This window comes from Bos indicus, chromosome 15, assembly GCF_029378745.1.
Source record: "Bos indicus isolate NIAB-ARS_2022 breed Sahiwal x Tharparkar chromosome 15, NIAB-ARS_B.indTharparkar_mat_pri_1.0, whole genome shotgun sequence".
Lineage (NCBI taxonomy): Eukaryota > Metazoa > Chordata > Mammalia > Artiodactyla > Bovidae > Bos > Bos indicus.
This window is the reverse complement of record NC_091774.1, coordinates 76,630,548-76,652,334: the sequence shown is the minus strand read 5'-3', so window position 1 is coordinate 76,652,334 and position 21,787 is coordinate 76,630,548. Positions and strand designations below refer to the sequence as shown.

Sequence of the window (21,787 nt, the reverse complement as noted above, 5' to 3'; positions counted from 1 at the left end):
GTAAATAGTAAGGACTCGACAAAAGAGGGACTTAAGTATTGTTGTTGTGTGTGATGGTTTTATGTGTCTCCTATAAGAATGTAGTTCCCAGTGGGCCTAGTGGGCAGTATGAAAGTATGGAAAATGTTTTCTTGTGAGAATTTTCTTCAAGAAAAATTATTTATAAAATGTAGCTTGAAAGACTGTTAAGAGAAAACCTGATAAATTAAAACTTTTTTGGGGTATAGGGGATAGAAAGCTTTGAAACTGATAAAATTTAAGCAATTGTTTTGAAAGTTGTATCTTTAAATATCATTTTAAATTTGTGTCGCATCTTTTTGCTTTTTACAGATTTCTTTTATACAGTTATTCTGTTTTTCTAACGTGAAAATGTTCATCTAAATGTTAATTGATACTTTTTTTCTGATATAGTAAAGAATCTGTGCTAGGGCAGAGAACAGACAAATTATATGTAGATTTGACTAGGCCCTGGTAATAAGATCTAGTCAGATTGTGCTAGATAGTTCAGAGTTTCTTAAAACTTACTGTGATAGGGTGAAATGGTTTACTTACTACAAATCCCAAGATGCAGTGCAGTTTTTTGCCTAGCTCCAGAATAGAGCATTGCATGCTGGGACCTGTAGTTGATTTTAACAGCACAGGGAACCCTTCCCTCCTGTCTACTCCATTTTATACACAGCTTCCCAAAGCCTCTAAGAACTTTCTGCTAAGTAAAGTTTGATTGCTAATGTCATGATTATTATGCTGCTAGTATTCTAAAGTGAGTCTTCAGAAACACCCTAATGTGATTTTACCTTAGATGCATTAGCTGTTTCTTAAAATCAGTTGCTAAAAGATTTACATGTAGAATAGCGTACATATGTATATATACTGAAAACTTGACTTAGCAGTTGTAACTTTTTTTGTTGTTGGTGATGATACAGATTTCTTTATAATTACAGCATCAATTGATTGCTAGTGTGGGCATTAGAAGACTGTTACTGTAGGGCCTGATATATATGCAGTTCTTTCTTTGAATGGGGACAGCTAAGTTGGATGGAAGGGTTATTTTTGTGCCAGAATTTAAGTAGAATTTTTTACTCTTCTGTAATGATTGTCAACATCTTGAGTCTCAGTATTCTTTAAATGGAAGACAAAGACCTGAAAATAATTGTTATTTTAGTGTAAGTTTAATACTCAAAGCTAAAGGCTGAAAGGTAGAGAAAAACGTAAAGTTATAAAAACAAAGTGTAATTTGTTTATATTTTCATTTGTAAATTTAAAAATTCTGTCCTTTTGAGGGTTCTAATACTTTCTACTTTCTTATCTAGTGTCAGTGTTGTAGGGATTAAATGTTAAAATCTGTGAAAGTGCTTAGCACAGTGCCTGGCACATAATAAAGTCTCAATAAATGTATATGGTTAGTAATAGGTTTAGTAGTAGTGTTTATTGTTATTTTTTAAAATATCATGATTTACATTTTTTCCTCTTTTTACATTATTATTTATTTGATCAGAAACTCAGGATGTTCTAAACAGACCTTGAGATTTTTGGTCTATAGTAATGATGTGGCAGTTCCTTAGAATTTTTTGCCATACATAAAATGTCTTCACACCTCAGTTTCTCCCTAAGTGATATATGCCCCAAATCAGACAACCAGCTGGTAGCAGAGTTTTCACCGGGATTCAGCTTTGCCTATTCAGAACTCTTTGCCACTGTGCCATGGCCTTTGGTTGATTTTAGAAAGTTCAAAAGATAATGAAAATTTCTTTGTTAATGTTTGCACTGTTAGAACATCCAAACTAGTTGATAAATGAAAATAAGGTGCTGTCAAAATTTCCTCGTGTCACAGTGTATGTAACCTTGGAAAAATTCTGTCGTGTTTAGAAGCATGAAACAGTCTGTCACCACAGTTCACAGTGTTACAGGATTGATGTATTGGAGGCCAGTGAGCAGCCGCAAAAAGAAAATGTAGTTTCAGGTCTGTGGGATGGACTTAAAATGTTAGGTTCAAAGAAGTCATAAGTCTTTATGTTATTTTTCTCTTTTAGGACATGAACTTCTTTTCAGCTCTTGAAATTGTTTGAGGATAATTTTTTATCTACATGGCTTTTAGCTTTTTGAAAAGGAAAAGGGACACCTGGGAATATTGGAAAATGTAGGCATAAGGTGTGGTGTATGTGCCTTAGTCTGAGTGTATGTAGAATCAGGGAAGTGTCTTTATTACCTCCTTGACCACTGTCTATTAGAGTTCATCGAATGCTATTGCTGAGGGCTGCTGTGTTTATTTAAGAAAGCTCTGCCTTTAGTAGTAATTATTCAAGTACTTATTTATACAACAACCCATTCCACTGTAATAATACTAATCTTTTTTTTTCCTCATAAAGGTGTACTGAAACTGGTTAATATTTGTAGTTTAGACATTAGATAGATTTTTTAGATATGTCATAAATTTATGGAATCTGGTTGGATATGCTTCTACATTATTAATGGTTTTATTCTATATTAACTCATCTTTTTAAGACCTAATATTAAAATGAAATTAATTCAGTGGTTACAGAGATGTTAAATTCTAAGGGCTAAGTGTAAGGGAGAAATTGTCTCTGGTGTTACTTGGCCAGTGCAGGAAGTTTGGATGAATTCTTATCTACATTTTATAGTTACACACTAAAGTTGGAAATAAGGAGAGGATGTAAGAGGAGTGAAACTGGGCAGCCATGTGTAATTATCTGTAGAGCCCTCTGACACACCTGAATTATTGAGCACAGTTTTCTATCTTTTTTTAAATTAAGTGTCCCAGACCACTTGTAAATGAAACGGTTGTGATACTGTCAGAAGACCTGGGTTTAAGACCAGTCCTGTCACTGGCTGTACACTCTTGGGAAATTCATCCTAGCTGAGCTTTAATTTTCCCAGTACTGTAGTAAAATCGGGATAATGGTGAAAGCCTGCTTCACTGTATTCCTAAAAGGATGAAATAATACTCATGAATGTACTTTATAGACTAAAGAAGTACATAAAAATTTGAGTTTTTAATCACTAATAGATGGCTGGATTTTAAGATACTTGTCTGTATTATGTTAACAGTGTTAATATTTATAGAATCTAAATATATGAGCTAGAACCGTAATTGGTGGTATGGATCACCCTCCCCGGCCCCGTGGCCAACAGACAAGTCTTAGCGTGTTTGCAGTGTAGTTCTTGACAGTATGCACCGCTGTGTTTGTGTGTATATATATATAAGATATTGTAAGTATACTGTGTTACGTTATTGAAAAGTTTCAATTATGGCCTTTTATGTTGAAAAATGTTGTGTTAATATTCAAACTTAAACAAATACATATATTTGTTCTTGGAGAAAGGGCATATATATAAGACTTTAAATATTTGGCAAGTGGTGAACAGTTTTTGTATTTTAGGGTTATCTGTTATTATATGTTTAGTGTGTTTATTAGTATGTTTAGTACTAGTCTTTTTACATACAGTATCTCAGTTAATTTTAGTCTTCACAGCAATGTTTGAGGATTTACTGTTGTTAACCTACCCCCATTTTACAGATGAGGAAATGAAGGCTTCCCTGGGATCACATACATAGCCATGATACAATATTAATTCAAGCCCAAGTTTGATTCCAGAGCCCCTCCTTTTAAGTGTCTGTAATGCTGTACTAAGCTCTGTAATTCCTGTAGAAGCTTAGCAAGTGCGTTACTAAAGGAGTTTTCAATCTACCAAAATGGCCACAGCTTTGACATATCCTTTTAAGAATGTTTCATCTGATTTTGTTGGGTTAGGTTGAATAGTAAGCAGTGGAATGGAATGGAAATGAAGGCATTTGGGATAGTGTATTTCCTGTCCTAGGTGGCGCAGTGGTAAAGAATCCACCTGCCAATGCAGGAGACATAAAAGATGTGGGTTCGATCCCTGGATCAGGAATATCCCCTGAAATAGGAAATGGCAACACACTCCCATATTCTTGCCTAGAAAATTCTGTGGACAGAAGAGGCTGGTGAGCTACAGTCCATGGTGTTGCAAAGAATCAGACACGACTGAGCACACACTACCCATGTCCTGTCCATCACTGTGTGCCCTTTGCAAAGCACAGTGCTTGCTGTGGAGTAGGCTCTAGTACCTGTTTCTTAAAGGTTGCAATTTGGGCACTGTAGCAGGGTAGGTTATCCATTTTCTTAGTGGGTGCAGATGGTTTACATTAGCTATTTCAATCAGTCCTTAGGTAACTGTCAGTATTTTAGAGGGTAGGATGGTAAGTGTCCTTTCTTTTAATAGTTTGTTTTAATATTTTAAAAACATCAAAAGGCAGAGAACTGGAGTTATAAAAGTAATACTTGCAATACAGATATGTGTAAAGTAGAAAACCAAAGTTAGCCCATTCTCATCTACTTTAAAATTTTCCTGTGTATTTAACTATGTATAATGTTGTTGTTTAGTTGCTAAGTTGTGTCTTACTTTTTTACAACCCCATTGTGGACTGTAGCCTGCCGGGCTCCTCTGTCCATGGGATTTCCCAGGCAAGAATACTGGAGCAGGTTGCCATTTCCTTCTTCAGGGAATCTTCCTGACTCAGGCGGATTCTTTACCACTGAGCCACCAAAGAAGCCCCATGTGTAATGTATATACATTTTAAAAATAAGTAAAATTATACCATCATACTTAAAGTTTATTTTTTTCGGGTGGCTATTTTAAAAAATTTGGCTTGTTTTTGGAAAATAAGGCTCAGGTGGGAAATGGTAGTGAGGTTGGAAGGAGAGAGGTAGGTAAGATTTGTATATTAAGACTGTAAACCTCTAATGCCCTAGACTGAGTATTACCTGTGGGACAGAAAGCATTTACGTTCTTTTTGTTTGAGTTGAGTTGCATGCGTGCTCAGTTGTGTCCGACTCTTTGCGAACCCAAGAACTGGAGCCCGCCAGGCTCCTCTGTCCATGGGATTTCCCAGGCAAGAATATTGGAGTGGGTTTGCATTTCCTACTCCAGGGGATTTTCCTGAACAGAGGGATTGAACCCTTGTCTCTTTGCATCTCCTGCGTTGCCAGGCTGATTCTTGACCACTGTGCCACCATTAGAAATGGTTGTAGTTATTTTTTAAAAATTTAAAATGTCATCTTAAGTAAAATGAAAACATTGTTTTCTGTCCTGCACAAGTAAATTAGGAAATATCACTTAAGAATTAAATTCTGTTAGTTTATTCTGGTAGTTATTTATAAGGAGATCAGTTGTGGTTTCAGATAACTTTTTAAAAAAAATTGTAGTCTCTCTTTCTGATTGTTAGGAGGGGTTCATTCAACATTTATACAGTAGAGTTTTAAAACCAAGAAAATACTTGTGCTGTTTTAATAAATAGAAACGCAAACCAGTACAGATTAATGGGCGTACAGATATCCTGCCTAGGAATTAGTGTTGGTTGACCTCACCTTCATCCCTAACCCTACTTACTCAATCACCTTTGAATGCTATACTGGTAACCCAGCATTTTTTAAAGCAGTAAAAAAAAAAAAAAAAAAAAAGGAAGGTAAATAATTGGAAGTGCCAATAATTTAATGAGTACCAATAATTCATTTTTTCTGGTGTTATTTATATTTTAAAAAGCATTCTAAAGACCTTATAATCTGCAGTAAATATCTTTTGATTCTAGCTTTGAGAGTTTTGACTTGTTGATAAGGTTATATTAATAATTCACCTTTGTAATTTTTAAGTTGAAAATTTTTATGGATAGTAAGTTTTTCATTATAAAAGTTTAAAATGTGTCTTTCTAATTCTAGAATGTGCTCTTATCTAAAGTGCTTTGTAGGTCTTTAGATCCCTATTTAGTGAAGTGCTAGAGCATGGCCTTAAAATTCTAAGAATTGGGTCTGATAGGGTGTAGCAGTTAACTAGTTTTAACAAGCCAAGTTAAGGTTATCTCTCATTGGTAGCTTCTTAGGTGCTTTTCATTTTGTGTGGCTTAGACTATGCTCTGGAGAGTATTTTATTATTTCTCATAATAATTTGATAAATGCACAAAGGACTCAGTATATGCCATGGATGGTAAAACTGAGGCAGAGACAAGAATTTGAGTAAGTTGATATTAATAGCAGAGCCTAATTTTCCTGCCTTTCTTATTCTAGTTTTGGTCTTCTTAACCTGTATACCCAAACTTAAATATTATGGCCCCCATAAATGTGTATTTATATATAATTTCCTGAACCTAGTATTTTATGCATGTTATAAAACATACAGGAAATTAGAAATTTTAAAAAGGATGAGATTTAAAAACATAAGTTGTAATTTCTTCCCATGGCCCTCTTCTTTCCCCAGGGTGGGTGCACCCACTTGGAGACTAGCGGCCTAGATAGGCCATTCTTCTGCAGAAGAGGTAGCCATGGGGACACCTGGAGGACCATTGGTACAAAGTGTGGGGCTCTTAAGTTGGAGTGATCTTTTACAGCTTTTTAATTTTAAAGCAACAGCCTTTCTTTCTGTGAAGGCTGAATGATCGAGAGTAAAGGCCTTGAGAGAGGTTAGCTTAAAAGACAGAAATATAGGCCTTATTTGTTTTCTTCAGAGTTGACCAAAGGGAGAAGGCTGGCCTACCCTGACAGCTCCTACTCCCACTATGGAGATGGCAGTGCCTTTTCCTGTTGTTGTTAGGCAGTTTATAGAACGCAGGATAGCTTGGTAAGCGTCTTCTCTGTGCCTGATATGACGTAACATTGTGGAGTATGCAGCATGCATGTTAAGTACAAGTGGTTGTATTTGGCTTGTTGCTGCAGCAGTTTTGAGGCTGTCTTAAAAAGCAATTATCACTCGATAGGGTTGGATATGTGCAAATTATTGAAATCATCATTTCACGAAGACCAAACTTTGTAACTTGAATTATTCTATTTAGTATTTGTTTTCTACTCCCCCCTCCTCCCCCCACATAACTCAGAGCAGAATTCTTTTTCTGAAAGGAACAGATGCCGTTAGCTTATCAGGACCTGATACCAAAAAGCCCACAAAAATCTTTCTGCTGCTTATTCTCTTTATTTAATGTATATGCAAAGCATATTGTAATTATTGCTGTTAGAGGGTTTTAAGCTGATGGTTCCTCCCCACCCTTTTTGTCCTCAAGGGAGATAGATCAGGAATGCCAAATTGACAACTTGGTATAAGGAAATAATGACCACTGAAATAAAACAGGAGTTCAAATAAAAGCAAACCAGATACAAATGTAGAATGAAAATATCTTTTAGTAAAATGTTAGCATGCTGTACTTGGAACAGATGCCACATTAATTCAAAAGAGAGCCCAGAAAATGTGGCAACTTTACGATGTCAATGGAGGGAGCTGCAATAGTTCCTGTTCTTATTGTGTCAAGTTCTCAGTACCTCCAGGTCCAGTCCTGTTTTTCTATTTATTTTCTGTGTATATTCCATGTTAATATTGCAAATATTAAATCCATGCTTAATATTTTTGTTTATATTGTTAACTACATTGTCATATTAATAGATATTAGGGTAAAAGCCCAGTAACTTGTAATCCAACAGTAATGATCTTGTTTTAAATATGCATATCAAGATTTGTAGAATCTGAGGCAGAAATGGACTTTTCTAGACACCCTTCAGGGCACGTGTATGCTAACAACGTAGTCTAAGAATTGAGGCTTTCAAAGAGGCCTACTGCCTTTTGAATGTAGAATTTGGACAAGTTACAAAACTGAGAATTTTGCATTTTTTTCTCATTTAAATCTGTAGTTATCATTGGACATTTGCTATGATTTTTAAGTAGCTTAGATTCATTCATTCCTTTTGCTGTGTTTTTTATGGTGTTTGGAAAGAAGAAGATGGGGTGATGGAAGGGTACTGTGTGCACTTGGGTACTTGCAGAGCGACATTCATTTTATAGAAGATCTCACTGGGACGTGTCTGAATTGCCTGTATCTTGCAGTGCATGGTTAGCGTGGGTCTGAGTGTGCAGGGAGATGGGCTGGGGGCTTTTAACCTGATTTACAGTGTGCTACTTCCTGAGCACTGCAGTGATCTAGTCACCAGGGGCATATCTCCTGTGCCTGTAAAGTCTGGTGAGCATGCTTAGAAAAGCACTACTAGTTTTCTCTGATTAGTTGAAGCATGAAGCCTTACAATTTACTAGTTTTGTGAAAAGGTTAAAAGTTTTGTTTTCAGGCAGTTCAAATGAAGGGAGGTTTTTAGCATGGCAGTAGAGCACAGTGGTTAAGAGTATGGGCGCTGGAGCCAGTCTGCATAGGCTCAGGTCCTGGCTGTGCTCTGCGCAGTCTGGATTTGTATTAGCTCTGTGACAGATCCCTTCATCTGCTGTGCCCCTGCCTCAGTTTCTTCATCTGTAAAGTTTGAATAAATAAGAGTACTCTTTTTCTGAGGTGGTTAGAAGGAATAAATAAGTGCCTGACATGTAGTAAGCACTAAATAAATGGTAGCTGTTTTCAGCTATTATTAACCTTAATTCTAGACTTATTCTCTTCTCAGGGTTTGAGACAAATGTTGCATAATTGGTGAAGAGCCTAAGCTTGCAAGTCTGACCTGTGGGTTGGAATCTCAGTGTGTGTGTGTTAGTTGCTCAGTTATAGCTGACTCTGTGTGACCCCATGGACTTGTAGCCCACCAGGCTCCTCTCCCACCAGGAATTCCTGTCCATGGAATTCTGCAGGCGAGAATACTGGAGTGGGTAGCCGCCATTCCCTCAGGGGATCTTCCCAACCTAGGATCAAACCCAGGTTTCCTGTATTGTAGGTGGATTCTTACTATCTGAACCACCAGAGAAGCCCCTGGACTCTCAGTACAACCACTTCATGTTGAGTGTGTGACCTTGGATTGATTATTTAAGCTCTTTTTAACAAATATGTCTCCTGTACATTCATTCATTCCTTTTGCTGTGTTTTTTATGGTGTTTAGGAAGAAGAAGAAAGGGTGATGGAAGGGTACTATACACACTTGGGTACCAGTGCTGTATACCAAGCATTCTGGTGTTCACTTGGACTTTTCACTTTCTTTACTGATGACATAGGGACAATAATATTGACCTCTTTGGATTGACATGAAGATAACATGGGGATGTCTTAAGATACTTTATGAGCTTGATTATCGTTGTTACGGTTATTGTTGTTTAGTTGCTAAGTCATGTCCGACTCTTTGTGACCCAGTGGATTCTATAGCCTGCCAGCTCCTCTGTCCGTGGGATTCTCCAGGCAAGAATGCTGGAGTGGATTGCCATTTCCTTCTCTAGGGGATCTTCCCAACCTAGGGATTGAATCCAGGTCTCCTATATTGGCAGACGGATTCTTTACCACTGAGCCACCAGAGAAGCCTGCTGTTGTTGTCACAGTCCCACTATAAGTTTATGGGAAAAGGGTAAATATGGAACAACTTAGAAAAGAGAGTTTTTTCCTGAAATGTCATGAGAAAAGATATGGATGGGAAAAGTGACCTAATGAGTTCTTGTTTGTGGAAACTGCTAAGAGAAGTATAAAATAGATGGGAGTATGTCAGTTATTACAGAGACTTTGAAAAGTATTTCAGGGCACTTTATATTTTTTAAAACTCTAGTGATAAAAGAATTTTTTTGCACCAAGATACTGATATTTACAGTAGGTCACTTAGCATCAAGGCAGTAGCAGATTAGGCATTGTATTACAACACACAGGTTCAGAATTCTAATCAGCTGGTCAGTCCATTGGATCTACAGCCCAGGACAACTTGAGAACACATGCTTGGTATCATAACTCATGGAAACAAATGTAGAACCTCAAAGATATAAAAGTGGCATAGGAATGCTTTCTAGTAATGATGGACACAGTTTATTTCCCTTTTTATTTTGAGCATTTTTCCTTTGTGAAATTTCCTCTCATTTGGTGCCTGATTTTTTCTTTCAGTAATTGTTATTTTCTTTCTATATTTAATCATCATATGTTACCTATATTGAGCCTAGAAACTGGGCCTGAGAACAAGTTGATTGTGAGAAAAGCCATACTTTGTCTCTGCCTTACAGTGATCTCAGAATTAAGTTTTTGGAAAAGAATTTGAGTTTTAAATGCTTTTTGAGTTTTTAAGTGTACTTTTGAGTTTTAAATATATTCATTAGTATGTTGGTACATATATCTATAGGTATGTATGTATCTGGTAAGTGAAACCAGTCATTGAGGGGAATGATCATTAAGTATGAAGTAGGATTAATTTTATTCATTTACTGCCAGTTTAGATCTGAAACCTTTTTCGTCTTTGGTCTGTGTAGTTTTTTTCCCCTGGGATCAACAAGTGTGTTTGTGATAGCTTACCAAATCCTGAATACAGTATATGTTGCCAGTAGTGAGCATTTGAGTTAAAAAATAGAATAATAGCTTCCATTAACTTTTTTTCTCATTTACCCAACTGCACCACTGATAAAGGCCTAGTAGGTGGATAGAAGTCTTTATTCAATTTTATTTTGTCTGTGTTCCTAAAACATTGTTTCTGCTTTCTGAGCAGAAACTCCAACAAGGTTGTTTTGATAAAATGTACTTTAGCTCGACAAATATTTTTTAAAATTAAGCAATTTTATAGCAGGTTGTGTAGTTTTTTTTTTTTTTTTTTTCAATTAAAAAATTATCTTACTTTACAATAGCCAGAGTGGTCAGGAAGTCAAGTTTGCACTTTTAGAATTAGCATAGCAGGCGTATAGTGTGTGTCCTGTGTTCTCTTCATTTCAGTCTGTGTTCAGGATCTGTAAAACTTGCTTCTCTTGGGTGAATGGAATTGTAAAAAGTTTAGAAGTGTATTTTATTTTAACAAACAGGGGAGTTAGAAGTGGATGCTAAATGGCCTCTTTGGGGTTGATTTAAAGAATTACACAATTTTGAAAATCATGTCCCTGCCTCATTTGTAAAAGGTGGGCTACTTTTGACTGCTGTCACACTTGTGCAGGAGCCTGTCTGGTTCGTGGTAAGTCAGCTACTTTGCAGAGAGATGCTGCCATCAACCCCTCCATTTCTTTTGCTCTCCCCTCTTCTTTATTATCTTTGAACTTTCATCTGTGCTTATGCCATTCCCTGTCTGCTGTTCATCACTCCTTCCAAAGCAACCACCATCTTATTCTGTTTCTCTTAAAAACAGAACATTATTTCAATGATTACTTTTTAAACAGAGAGACTTGTTATTATAGACCTCAAAGCTTGACAGTTTGTGAACCTCTGCATTTTGGCCCCTCAGCCAGGAGTTGGATAATAGCTTAAAATCACTTCTAAAGTAACCGAAGATTTGTGAAACATTTCATATCTGAACAAGGGAGAGAATAGAAAAAGACCTTTTTACCTCAAAAGTTGCTTTATTTTCTGATAGGAGGGGAACTGGGATCGTAGAGGGGAGGGGGGTAGCCTTGTTACTTAACCAAGATAAAAGAAATAGGAAGCATTAATTTGTTAGATTGCCCTCTGTAGTCCTGTGGACCTAATTGGAGAAGAAAATGGAGAAGTTGGTGTTGCTTATTCTGAAAGTATTTTGATTTATTAGTAGAGAGAGGGCTAGTAGAATTTCTTTAGTTTGTAAAATACAAAATATGGCTAAAGATACCTTGTTATTAGGCATTGATTGTTTCCATTTCATTGTTGGTAATTACACAATAGCAGACCCTTACCTTTTCAGATTTCTCCTGTGATTTTTAAACTGTTAACTGAATTGTTTTGGTAAGAAAAGTAAAACTTGGAAATTTTAGTTGTGGTTACATGTAATGGGTATGTTGGATTTAAATTCAGTAGCTTCTAAAGTCTATACCAGGCATTTCATCCATTTTTCAGTTACACATAGAGAAAAACATATTTGAGACAAGAGCCTTAACTTTATAGGATTTCTAAAAACTTCTTTTTATGGAAATTTAAAAACATACACAGAAGTAGAGTGAATATTAGCAAACCCTACATACCTGTTAACCCAACTTTAACAATTATTAACATTTGCCAAACTTTACATATAAGAAAAATAATCTTACATTTTTAGAACATGTATTACAATAGATATGTTGGTATACTCAAATGGAAAGTATGTGTGCTGGAATGTTAACTCTGTACATACATTGTAAATTTAATACTGGTAATCATCTTTTAAGGTAATGTTGTTTTCATTTGTTTTTTAACTTACTGAAGATGTCTGAACCACCATCAACTTAACAGAGAACCATATCTACTGGAAGGATTTTAGTTTTCTTCTCTGTCTTTTGAAACTTAAGATGATTAGTTTTGAATTTATTGTTCTTAAGAGTTGCATTTAATTTTATGAGCACTTCCCGTCTGCAGCTTTTGTGTGGACCACCACAAATGGCCATTTCTAGTGTATGCTGGGCAATATTTGTCAGCTTATGGGGGAAAATCGCCAAGTCTTGTTCTGCACTTTCTCTTGCATATTCTGTTTGTACTTCACCCAAATGGATGTGTGGATTGACTAGGGAATATACGCTGTAACTGTGAAATAGTTTATTGAGGAGGGAATTTTGACTCCCTGCTAACCTGGACCCGGTAACAGTTTTTAAGAACTTAGAACTTAAGTTACTGTTCATTTCTCTGTGGAGGAGTAGCAAGTTGTGCATGTGTCTGCAGTTGTGGGTCCTGTTCATTACCAGTTACTACAAGGTGATGGTAGGCTTATTTCTAAATTTCCTTGCCTTTATTAGTTTAAATTAGACCCGTAGGGGTAATTATTCCACCCCAGTGCATGAGGAAGCAGTCGTTGGTGGCTGTGCATCTAAACCCATGTACCGTACGTTGGAAAGATAACTTTTAACGTTATGATGCTGTTTGGCATATTTAGTTTAGTGCAAGGAGTGCATTTATTTAACAGGACTCTTAATAAGCTCCCATTATACCAAAGATATCTTTTTAAAAATTATACTTAAGAAGACTTTGTAGTATTCCCCAGTAGAGTTCATCTAGAGCTGCAAAACCTTACTAAAATAAAACTTATTCCTTTAACCGGTATTCATTTAAGTGGGTTTTTCTGTACTTGGTTTCCATGGAAATAGCGAATAGCTAACGTTATTTATAAGGTGGAAGTAAAATAGGGTGCCTAATGGGACCCCATGCTGCTCTGATGAAGAGACTTAGGAAAAAAAAATCCATGCTCATGGGATTTTTTTTTTTAAACAAGGTTAATGGAAGCCCTGATTTCAGTCTTCTGTAACAGAAAATATTTTGGGTTTTAAAGGCTAGCTTTAATATCAGGCAAACTTCTTTTTTAGTATGTATTGCTTTCACTTTAAAATTTTAGGACCACTTACTTATCAGCACGATTGAGACTTTATGCTTCAGAGTCGTGTTTCTTTGTGGTTTTTGTTTCAAAAGTTAGAATCCCCAGCATATTGTAGCTGTTTCAATTTCTCATTGACATTTCAAAGTACAGATAAAAAGCTAAATGTTCATTAATGATAGCAGTGATGATAAAGAATCAATATGTTGGACTACATAGTTTTTTTTTTTTAACTGTGAATGTTATGGAACCATTTAGTTTTCAGGCCTTAAGTCAGGGTTCTTTTTCATTTGTGTTGTGGAGCTAAGATCAGAAGAAGATCTTAATTTTCTTTGTAGAATAGAAATGGGGAAAATCTTAATTTCTCTTTCTTTAAAAAATGGATTGCTGCCAAAGCCTTTCTAATTGAAATAAATGTTAATTCTTTTAGTAACTGTGGATTAGGAATAAACCTTGGCTTTTTCCTTACTGCTCCGGTAAGGCCTACTCTTTCTTAGTTTTTGTAGGCCTTCAGCAAAGCTTTGTGGTTTTTTTAAAGCCCTTACATGTGAAAGAATATCACTCCCTTTGTGTGTCTGTTTGTGACTGGGGTGTGTGTGTGAGTGCATGTGTGTGTCTCACTAATTTTTCTGTAGCCTGAAACACACCTGCTCATTTTTCAGCCTGGTGAGTACAGCAGTGAAGTGAGAAGTGAGGCAGTATGAGACACAATAAGGTGCTATAATTTTTATTTTAGTTTTGGTTGTCTTTGGCAGCTTGTGATTGTTATCTGTTTGTCTGGAAGTGCTTTGTGATTATTCCAGGCTGTCAGTGCAGCAGGAGTTTTCTTCTGTGCTGTTTAAAGGCAAGGATTGCAGTGCACTCAGGGCTCCATCGGGAGAGGAGTTTTTGTTTTGTTTGTGTGTGTGTTTCTTTGGACGAGCTTCTCCTACAGTTGGGCTTCCTGTGCTCTAATGTAAAAAAGTCTAGTATGTTTTAATCCTGTTGAATTCTTGTGTGAGATATTTTATCTCCAGCAGTTCACTCTTTTTTTTTTTTTTCCCCCACCTGTGCATATTGGTGCTATTTTATAAAGTTTCCCTTATGCAGTAATTGTTCTTTTAGTTTAGCTTTTTCTTGTATATTTTTAAAATCAAGTGTTTACCAGTGACCTTCCTTAGTGACTTTTATTTGAATGATCTTTGTTCTTTAGAGACATAGGAATTTGGGTCTATTATCCCGTCACTGAGAGAACAAGTCCCAGTAGTTGCAGTTAGTGCCACAGAAAGGGTTTTCACAGGTTCCGTGCTGGGCGTTGATCCTCCTCCTCGCTTCACACCCAGAACTCCCATTAGTGTTAACAGGAGGCACTGGCTTAAATCCCTGTACACCAAGATGAATACAAGCTCTTCTGTAATGCTTTATAGATAACTCAGTTGTTTTTCGTTGATGATGGCTAGAGTTTTGGTCCTGAGGTTAACTGATTATTAAAATAAGAGTTTGAGTTGTCTTGGGATATGGGGTGATTTACTAAGTCTGATCTGTAATTAAGGTTATGTTATGATGATTAGACTCAGAAAACATTTATACCTTTGTGCACTGTGGAAGCTTGTGAATAAGGATTTTTGTACTTTATAGCATGATGAAGCAAGAATTCTCCTTTCCATTGATTTTTTGTAATATATTACTACAAAATAAATGATTTTTACAAGTTTTTGTACGTATTCTAAGAATTTAAGTAACTTTTTTTTTTCATTTGTAAGCCTGAACACAATTACTCTCTAGCATTTTAAGTCTCTTGTCAGCTAATGTTGCTAACATTTTTCAAGCATATAGAAGCTAATAATGTGTACTGTCTTACAGCGTGGACACTGCAATTACTGGTCAAGTATTAGATGATCACTGTTTACTATGCCTATCTGAATTGTGGGTTTTTATTACTTTATTTATGCAGAGTGTAATGGAAGGATTCCTAGATGGAGAGCAGTAAATCTGGGGTTTAGACTGGGCTTTGCCTCTTATAGTCTTAATAGCTAGTGGCTAGACATCTAGATTTTTTGGACCACTCTTCCCCTTGAAATGAAAATATGGATCTGGTGCTCTAGGATGTCCATTCTAGCTTTAGGTTATTTGAAGGCCTACTTTCCTAGGTCCTGAAGGTAGTAGAGATGTATAAGGCAATGGTTCCTAATCTTGGCTGTGCATCAGAATCTTCTGGAGGAACTTAAAAAAATTACAGATATCTGGGCTCCGAATCAGATATAATGAATTCAGAATCTTGATATAGGTTTGAGAACTCTTGTGCAGGACATTATTTCTGTTCTACACATGTTGAGGGGGTGTGTGTGTGTATAGTTAGGGAAATGAGACATGTAAGTTACAGTGTTAGATAGTACATGGTTAATTTCTAAGATGAATGAGGAAGATGATAAACACTTTGCGAATTAAAAGAATGGAGAACTGGGAGTTGGAAGGGCTATTAATCAATGAGTCTTTATCTGGGTCCTAATGGTTGAGTAGGACTTGGATAGGCAGAGAGAGGATTAAAAAAAGGGTATTCCTGGTGTAAGAAAGAACGTCCCTAAAGTGAACCTTTGGGGAGGGGGACAGTTCTGATGAATGTTTTAATCTTTGTTTTAGTATTCTACTCTTGCAGCTGCTGTAGTTTTCCTGACATTTGAGGAAGTGAACTGTTGAAGGTATTTGATGGGAGAGAGTGTTCCAGAAGAGCCCTGAGAAGAGAACTTGTTAGGAGTTTTTGAAATACAGAAAAGAGGCCAGGGTGGCTGGAGTAAATTGAGGAATGGGGAGAGGGAAGAAGGTGAGATCTAAGAGTAACCGAGGCCCACATCACTAGAGCCTTGTGCCATTGTAGAGGAATTCAGCTTTTTCTCTAAGCATGATGAGAAGCCATTTGAGGATTTTGAGCAGAGGCGTAACTAGATCTGTCTTTTAAAAAGGCTACTGAGAGACTAGACTTTGGAGCACAAAGATGGAAGTGGGGAAGCTGGCCAATTAGGAAGCTATTGCAGTAATGTAGGTGAAAGATGATGGTGACTTGGACTAAGGAGGTGGTAGTAGAGTTGAGACAAGTGGTCACAGTCCCATGTATTTTGAAGGCAGAGGCAAGAAGGTCAGTTATTGGACTGGATGTAGGATGTGGGGAAGAGGAGTCAGTGATGACTTTAAGATTTTGTCCTGAAAGGATGGAGTTTCCATTTATTGAAATGAGGATGACTCTGGGGAGGAAGTTGGGGGATAGGTAATCAAGAGTTTAGTTTTAGATTTGTTGAGCTTGAGAAGCCAATTTGACAGGTGTCAAATGGGCAGTTTGATATGTAGGTTTGGAAATTAAGGGGCAGGTCTGGGCAGAGATACAAATTTTGGAGTCACCAGTGTACAGATCCTTTTATAGCTATGAGACTGGATGAGTTTGCCTAATGGGAAGAATTCTAAGAACTGAGCCTTGGGGGAGTTCAACATTTGAGGTCTTGAGAGATGAGAAAGAACTAGCAGAAGAAACCCAGAAGATTGCCTAAAGAGATTAGGAAAAAAATCAGGTGTGACTGGTGTCCTGGCAGTCAAGAGAAGAAAGGATTTCATGAAGGAAGGGATGGTCAGCAGGGTCAGATAATACTGTGTGAACAGGGAAATGAGGGCTGAGACTTAACTGTTGGATTTAGCAACAGAGAGGTCACTGTTCTAAACAAGACTGAAGGAGGCAAAGCCCTAATGGAGTGGGTTCAGTAGAGAATGAAAGGAGAGGAACTGGGGACAGGGACTTCGGTTAACTCTTTCAGGGAGTTCTGCTACAAGTTGCAGTGCAGATAATAACTACCGAAGACAATAACTACAGAAGAATATGGAGTTATGGAAGGCTATTTTTTTTAGATAAAAGAAGCAAAATGATCCAGTAGTGAAAGAAAATTTGATGCTTCAGGAAAGAGAGGGGAGAGGGATGCCCTTGAGAGGGTGAGATTAAGAGGGCTCGGGGCAAGAGGGATGATTATGATATTGGGCCGCACCTAAAGGACTAAATCTCCTTTAGCAGGATTCTGCTTTTTCATCTGAGCATTTATTTGCATTTAAATTTATTTCAAACTTATTATACTCTCTGTTAGAAGTTAGGAAAGACAGATAAAAAGCAGTAAAACTTACTGTATATGAAATAGTGTATCAGCTTGGTGTAGTAGAAGAGATTGAATCTTCTGTGTAAGGTGACATTTTAAAGTGTCTTTGACAATTATCTGTGCTATTCTAGTCCCTTATCAAAATTTATGATTGAGCACAGATTGTTCAAAATTTGTAATGGGGTGGATTTTAGCCTAATTTAAGACCTAATCTAGTGTTGAACTCTTCCTCTGCAAAATTTGTTTTTGGTTTATGTATATTCTTCATACACGAAGGTTTTAAGATGTTTTACAAAAGATATTTACAAAGTAGTTATTAATCATCTTCACGACCCAGATAATCACGATGGTGTGATCACTGACCTAGAGCCAGACATCCTGGAATGTGAAGTCAAGTGGGCCTTAGAAAGCATCACTACGAACAAAGCTAGTGGAGGTGATGGAATTCCAGTTGAGCTATTTCAAATCCTGAAAGATGATGCTGTGAAAGTGCTGCACTCAATATGTCAGCAAATTTGGAAAACTCAGCAGTGGCCACAGGACTGGAAAAGGGCAGTTTTCATTCCAATCCCAAAGAAAGGCAATGCCAAAGAATGCTTAAACTACTGCACAATTGCACTCATCTCACACGCTAGTAAAGTAATGCTCAAAATTCTCCAAGCCAGGCTTCAGCAATATGTGAACCGTGAACTTCCTGATGTTCAAGCTGAGTTTAGAAAAGGCAGAGGAACCAGAGATCAAATTGCCAACATCTGCTGGATCATGGAAAAAGCAAGAGAGTTCCAGAAAAGCATCTATTTCTGCTTTATTGACTATGCCAAAGCCTTTGACTGTGTGGATCACAATAAACTGTAGAAAATTCTGAAAGGGATGGGAATACCAGACCACCTGATCTGCCTCTTGAGAAATCTGTATGCAGGTCAGGAATCAACAGTTAGAACTGGACATGGAACAACAGACTGGTTCCAAATAGGAAAAGGAGTTCGTCAAGGCTGTATATTGTCACCCTGTTTATTTAACTTATATGCGGAGTACATCATGAGAAACGCTGGACTGGAAGAAGCACAAGCTAGAATCAAGATTGCCGGGAGAAATATCAATAACCTCAGATATGCAGATGACACCACCCTTATGGCAGAAAGTGAAGAGGAACTAAAAAGCCTCTTGATGAAAGTGAAAGTGGAGAGTGAAAAAGTTGACTTTAAGCTCAACATTCAGAAAACGAATATCATGGCATCCGGTCCCATCACTTCTTGGGAAATAGATGGGGAAACAGTGGAAACAGTGTCAGACTTTATTTTTTTGGGCTCCAAAATCACTACAGATGGTGACTGCAGCCATGAAATTAAAAGACGCTTACTCCTTGGAAGGAAAGTTATGACCAACCTAGATAGCATATTCAAAAGCAGAGACATTACTTTGTCAACAAAGGTTCGTCTAGTCAAGGCTATGGTTTTTCCTGTGGTCATGTATGGATGAGAGTTGGACTGTGAAGAAGGCTTAGCGCCGCAGAATTGATGCTTTTGAACTGTGGTGTTGGAGAAGACTCTTGAGAGTCCCTTGGACTGCAAGGAGATCCAACCAGTCCATTCTGAAGGAGATCAGCCCTGGGATTTCTTTGGAAGGAATGATGCTGAAGCTGAAACTCCAGTACTTTGGCCACCTCATGCGAAGAGTTGACTCATTGGAAAAGACTCTGATGCTGGGAGGGATTGGGGGCCCGAGGAGAAGGGGACGACAGAGGATGAGATGGCTGGATGGCATCACTGACTCGATGGACGTGAGTCTCAGTGAACTTCGGGAGTTGGTGAGGGACAGGGAGGCCTGGCGTGCTGCGATTCATGGGGTCGCAAAGAGTCGGACACGACTGAGTGACTGATCTGATCTGATTAATCATCTCAAATTTATTGATGATATTTAAAAATTTTATAACCATATCAGAAATCTGAATGATTCATTTCTTTATTGGCTATAATTAAAGCAGCTACAATACCTGTGAAGTTCCAGAGAGGAGGTGGAACAATTTTTAGTTTGCAAAAAATCCTGTGACGTTATGTTAACAAGATAGTATTCAACTCTAAAAGTAAAAATAATTACTCCAATTCATGTGTGTTGAATGTATTTTTCAGGAACAAATCTATTTAAAATATTTAAGCAAATAAGGCTAAAATTTTGAAGTACTTTAGCTGCAAGTGTCAAATGTATGTGAGAAGTTAAGTGGACTTTCCGATCAACCTAACCTGAGGAAGTCAAACTTGCATTTTAGACTTACATATATTTTGCATATATATAATGTAAAAAGTACAAGTTACATGTAAATATTTTTGCGGCTAACTAATTTTTATTAAATTACAGAAATATTTGCTTTTCTTTTTTTAAATCAATATCCCAGTCACTTAATAATCAGTCTTCAGAAGGAACACTTTGGGTAGTTCTAATGCAGTGTTTAAGAATCACTAGTCTAAAAATAATTTACTCTTTTTGGGTATCTGAACCTCTGTGAATCTTATTTAAGTTGTGGATCTTCTTCCCAGAATACTATTACACTCACAATTCAGCATATAGTATTGTGGAGTTGGCAAACCCCTCTGAAGCCTATTCATGGGGATCCCTTAGGCATAAAGGAGGTCAAGTGTTAAAACCAGCCTTAGAGAGCTTACTTATGTGATTTTTCTTTAAAATTTTATATGAAGATTTTCCCCAAAATATTTGGTCAGTATTTATCCTAGTTTCTTAAGAGAGTAACTGCTGAAGCTGGATAAGAGAAAGTGTGATCTAGTAGAAAGGCCAGCTTAGTCAAAGGAATCTCAGGGTCTGTGTACTTTTCTGTCGCTTGATACCAACTAGCTGTGTGACCTTCAGGGAAGTCACTTAACCTCTCAGACTTTGATTTCCATTGTGATTTCTGCCATCCATGCAAGCAATGTTATGAGTAGTTTTGTGATATCATGGTAAGATTCCTTGTCAATTAGGGATTGACTCTGCTGTTTATTTTTGGAGAAAATGCCCCAGAGATAAGGTGCATCCATTGCCCTTCTTACTGAATATGATTTTCAGAAAAGTTTATTTGACTGTACCTTCTCAAATGCCATTTGTGTAAAAGTTGAAATCCCGATCCCATCCTGACCACTTTGAGTCTCAACATATTTTATACATTCTGAGTATAAGCTACTGTTACGTATTACAGTTACAATTCTCCAGTTCTGTGGATTGCTTTTTCATTCTCTTAAATGGTGTTTTTTTTTTTTTTTTTTGATGAACAGAAGTTCCTAATTTTTATTTGATCCAATATATCTATCTTTTCCTTTTCATTATGTTTTAAAATGGCAGTCAACTGTTTTTATCCAAAGTCACTCATTTAATAAGTAATGCTGTGGAAGATTGATGCATGAGAGATTGTCCCCAGCATGAAAGAGCTAACAAGAAACGCGTAGTAGGGAAAATAAGCCAGCAACTGAGAGTTAAGGGTCCACTCAATCAATTCATTCATTTAACAAATATCTACTGACCATTTACTTTGTTTTTGGTCACACCACTTGGTTTGTGGAATCTTAGTTCTCCGACCAGGGGTTGAACCTGGGCACAGCAGTGAAAGTGCCCCGTCGTGACCACTGGACTTCTGGGGAATTCTCCCTAAGGAGCCTTTACTGTTTGCCTGGTACTGTCTTAGAGTGGTACAGAATCTGTACTAAGGATCCACTTTTTAAAATTGACATAGAACATCATGTTAGTTCTAGGTGTACAACATAGTGGTTTGATATGGGTGTGTATTGTGAACATCACACATAGTTAGATATTTTTTTTTTCCCTAGTGAGCATCCACTTTTTTGGTAGGGGGAGGCCATACCTTGTGGCATGTGGGATCTTCGTTCTCCAACCAGGGACTGAACCCATGATCCTTGCAGTGGAAGCACAGAGTCCTAACCACTGGACCCCCGGGGAATTCCCAAGAATCTACTTTTTAATAACCACATCATTCTGCAGATCATTTTATAGATTTTTCTTTTGGTTGGTAATCATTCTAATCTTGGTGATTAAAATTGCCATTTATATGGACTAGAACTCTAGAAAAGTACTGCTGCTAAAAGAAAGGCAGAATAAAAGAGCAAATTGAATTTCTTTTGGAAATGAATGTTAACTGCATGAATTGAGGCCCTTTAAAATTATTTTACTATATGTTGGGTATGACTGTGCATGATTAAATAAAAATTTGTGATTTGGATGAAGATTTTTTTAAATATCCCTTAAGGAAATGAGGATTTACATCACACTGTTGGAGTGACATCAGTGGACAGATATACTATGTTTAAGGCGTAGGGTGATAGAGATTTAGAGCATGGTATGCTGAATTTAAATAATACGAAAACACTAAGGAAAAAGTTTTAATTTTACTAATTTTTTTAACTAGAAAAGTTTGGGGCAAGGACAAGTTAAAAATAAATAATATAGCTTGACATGAATTTTCTGACCTTGAAATCA

At 37.0% G+C, this 21,787-nt stretch overlaps 1 protein-coding gene across 27 annotated transcripts in view; it reads left to right on the top strand.

Annotated features, from left to right (window-relative positions):
• PHF21A (PHD finger protein 21A) overlaps positions 1–21,787 on the top strand; it is a 192,580-nt gene that overhangs the window by 7,202 nt on the left and 163,591 nt on the right. The gene's annotated exons all lie outside the window — the stretch shown is intronic.